This window comes from Oryctolagus cuniculus, chromosome 10 (genome assembly GCF_964237555.1).
Source record: "Oryctolagus cuniculus chromosome 10, mOryCun1.1, whole genome shotgun sequence".
Taxonomy (NCBI): Eukaryota; Metazoa; Chordata; class Mammalia; order Lagomorpha; family Leporidae; genus Oryctolagus; species Oryctolagus cuniculus.
The window spans coordinates 42,390,543-42,394,538 of record NC_091441.1 but is presented as its reverse complement, the minus strand read 5'-3'; the positions used below and the strand labels follow the sequence as shown (position 1 = coordinate 42,394,538).

The 3,996-nt window shown below is 45.7% G+C and overlaps 1 pseudogene; it reads left to right on the top strand.

Annotated features, from left to right (window-relative positions):
- Positions 1-389: 389 nt before the first annotated feature.
- Positions 390-1,442, top strand: LOC100351914 (zinc finger protein 330 pseudogene; annotated as a pseudogene).
- The last annotated feature ends 2,554 nt before the right edge of the window (positions 1,443-3,996 follow it).

Below are 3,996 nucleotides of genomic sequence, written 5' to 3'. Positions count from 1 at the left end.
CCTGGCTCCTGGCTTCGGATTGGTGCAGCTCCAGCCATTGCGGCCAATTGGAAAGTGAACCATTGGATGGAAGACCTCTCTAGCTCTGCCTCTCCTCTCTCTGTGTAACTCTGACTTTCAAATAAATAAATCTTTTTAAAAAATTATGTTGTGATCCGGCCGGGCTCCGAATGTCTGAAGCCTGCCCTGTCTGTGGGTGTTAGTGGTTCTGTCGCTGGAGGGCTGGCTCGCAGATTGGATTTCCTGCGGTCGCGAGCCGGCCTCACGCCACTCCCTGTCCTTCTGTCCCAGGAGCGATCCCGGCCTCCCCACTAGGCCGAGCCTGGTCAGCCCGGTGCGCTCGAGGAGGGAAAAATGCCAAAAAAAAAAAAAAAAAAAAAAAAAAAAAAAAAAAGACTGGTGCAAGGAAAAAGGCTGAAAACCGCCAGGAACGTGAAAAACAACTAAGAGCCTCCAGAAGCACTGTAGATTTAGCTAAACACCCGTGTAATGCTTCAATGGAATGTGACAAGTGTCAGAGATGGCAGAAAAATAGAGCATTTTGCTACTTTTGTAATTCTGTACAGAAGCTGCCAATTTGTGCACAGTGTGGGAAAACAAAATGCATGATGAAATCTTCTGATTGTGTGAGAAAGCATGCTGGTGTGTATGGTACTGGCCTGGCAATGGTGGGTGCAATGTTACCTCTGTGAAGCTTGGGTGTGCCATGGTAGGAAATGTCTCAGTACACATGCCCGTGCCTGCCCTCTTACTGACGCTGAGTGTGTTGAGTGTGAACGAGGTGTATTGGATCAAGGAGGCAGAATAGTCAGTTGCTCTTTTTGCCATAATTTTCTCTGCGAGGATGATCAATTTGAACATCAAGCCATTTGTGTTTCGTGCGATCGACTTGGTCAGCATTCATGTCTCCGTTGTAAGGCTTGTTTCTGTGATGATCATACAAGGAGCAAAGTGTTTAAGCAAGAAAAAGGAAAGCGACCTCCTTGCCCTAAATGTGGACATGAAACTCAGGAGACCAAGGATCTCAGCATGTCAACACGCTCCTTGAAAGTGGCAGGCAGGCTGGAGGTGAAGAGGGCGATGGAGCTTCTGGGTAGGAGGCTTATTGGAAGAACGTTTCATCTGACAAATATGGGGAGAGCAGCTACCGTGATGAGGAGGAGGATGAGTACGAAGCAGAGGATGAGGAGGAGGAATAGGAAGGTGGAAAGGATTCAGATGCTGAGTCAGATTTGTTTACAAATTTGAATTTAGGAAGGACTTATGCCAGCGGTTATGCTCATTATGAGGACCAAGAGAACTAGGAGAGCTGCTTGCCCTTGGTGACCTTGTGCGAGAGAAGCAGGAATGTGTGTGTGCTTGATAAATCGTGTGCAGATATTCAAAGTACTAGCATTTGGCCTTGGGCAAAAGACTAGTCACATTTACTGGGCCAACTTGTGGGGCATAGCATTTTTATAGGAATTAATAATCAGGCTTATAGCATAAAAAATAAGGTTCAAATGTAAGATGTTTATTGATTCAAGCAAATGAGGCATCATGAATTAGATTATTACTGGTCTCTAATCTAGTAGGCTTGCCAATTAGATCCCTATATATAGGATAAAGGAATAGGTAATATATTTATTTGAAATTAAATTACTGTTTTTATTAAAACACTGCTTATAAATTCATTGTATCTGATTTTATAAAATGTAGTCGTGGATAAAATGAATTACTGTATTCTTGCTTTTATGTCTGTCCACAAAATGAATGCTATAATATAAATTTTCATTAAATATTATGTTATCTTAAGTAGTCACAGTATTTGTTTTAGCAACTGACTCAGTCCATCTCTTCACAGTATATGTCCTGACCAGTACCTATTACTAATGCCTAAATGTATTGACAAAGGTGACTGCTCACCATTTTTAGAGACATAATATCAGAAATGCCATCATTACAAATGTGTCGCTTAGGAAATTTATTTTAATAAATTAGTGTTTCACTTATAAAAAAATAAAATAAAAAATAAAAAATTATGTTGTGTAAGGCACCAAGTTTGTGGTATTTTTGATGGCAGTCTGAGCAAACTAATAAAAGAAAAAAATTTTTTTCAATTGGGGAAACTGTAGGATTTGGTCTGCATAAAAGTTAATGGTTGTATTAAAGCGGACTATTTCAGTGCACGTCCCCAATCAAACTGCTTCAAATGCCACTAGTTCATGGCAGATCTGAGAGAGCTGAGCTTGCATGTAGCATCTCGTTACCCTGTTCAATCTTTAGTGAGAACTCAGTGACAGCATTAACAGCAATGATTTACTAGGTACCAGGCTGTGGGGAGCAGGGCCTGTCTCCCGCAACATGGCAAAATAAGTACTGAGACTACCGAGACTAGACTAGACCACTGAGACTATTAAGACTAACTATGCATCTGATCTCCCATCATATGGGGCTGAGAGAGAGTAAAATCTTACACAGCTGCTTCGTTAATTAGCTGATTCCTGACCCAACCACTGTTTGGAAGAAAGCGGCGTGCTCAGCACGTGGGCAGCAGAGCACGGATTGGTGGGAGAGGACTATAAAAGAGAGAGAGAGACAACATGCGCCGGCCCCCTGAGAGAGTCGGGCGGAGAGCTCACGGTGCCGCTCCTCAGCGAAAGCAGGGGAGCGGCGGGGGTGCCGCTCCTCGCGGAGGCGGGGGAGCAGCAGCAAATCCAGGAAAGACCGGGGAAAGAAAACAGCGTCCGGTCAGGTGCCGTTCCTCCACGAGTTGGGGAGTGACACCAGGCAATGCTCTAAGTGCTTCGCATATATTAACCAATCTTCACAACAATCCACTGAGATGGGCACTAGTATTTGCACTGTAAAAATTATGAACCTGAGGCAGTTATGGGAGCAGTGATTAAGACAACCACAGGGACATGCCTATTCAAGTCTCAGCTCCACTCTCAATTCCTTCTTCCTGCTAATGTACACCCTGGGAGGCAGGAGGCTTCATTAGTTGGTCACTGCCACCCACATGGAAGACCAGAATTAAAATTAAGTTCCTGACTCCTCACTTTGACCCAGCCCAGCCCTGCTGTTTTAAGCATTTGATGGGAGTGACCAGAGGATGGGCACACTCTTGTGTGTCTATTGTGCGTGTCAACCTGTCTTTGCCTTTTTTTTTCTTTTTTTTTTTCTTTTTTCTTTTTTTTTGGACAGGCAGAGTGGATAGTGAGAGAGAGAGACAGAGAGAAAGGTCTTCCTTTTGCCGTTGGCTCACCCTCCAATGGCCGCCGCGGCCGGCGCGCTGCGGCCGGCACACCGCGCTGATCCGATGGCAGGAGCCAGGAGCCAGGTGCTCTTCCTGGTCTCCCATGGGGTGCAGGGCCCAAGCACCTGGGCCATCCTCCACTGCACTCCCTGGACACAGCAGAGGGCTGGCCTGGAAGAGGGGCAACCGGGACAGAATCCGGCGCCCTGACTGGGACTAGAACCCGGTGTGCCGGCGCCGCTAGGCGGAGGATTAGCCTAGTGAGCCGCGGCGCCGGCCAGTCTTTGCCTTTCAAATAAATATTTTTTAACAAAATATTTACCTGAGACCCAAAAACATTTCATATATTGTCAAGCTAATAAAACTGGTAGAGCCAGCATGTGCATCTCAGCAAGAAAGCAAATAGGAGGAATTGGATTAAGATGGTGGAGCAGGAGAGAGCTTGCTGCTCAAGTCTAGAAGATAGTTTTAAAGAAGTGGAAAGAGTGCAGTCTCAGGGAAGAGTTAGGGAGAAAACAGCAGAGGAAACTAACAAATTGGTTAGTGGAACACAGCGGACCTACATGTAGGACAAAGACGCACACAACTTAAGACCCCAGCAGCAGAGAGGCCCCACACAAGTGTTGGAGTGAGAAGTGAGACCAGACCGCAGCAGTCCAAGCCACTGGCAAAAAAGCAGCAGGAAGAGCCTACAGGTTATCTGGTTTGGAGCTCTGTGGGGGATAGTGTACTTGCCAAACTAGACGAGAAAATAGAGG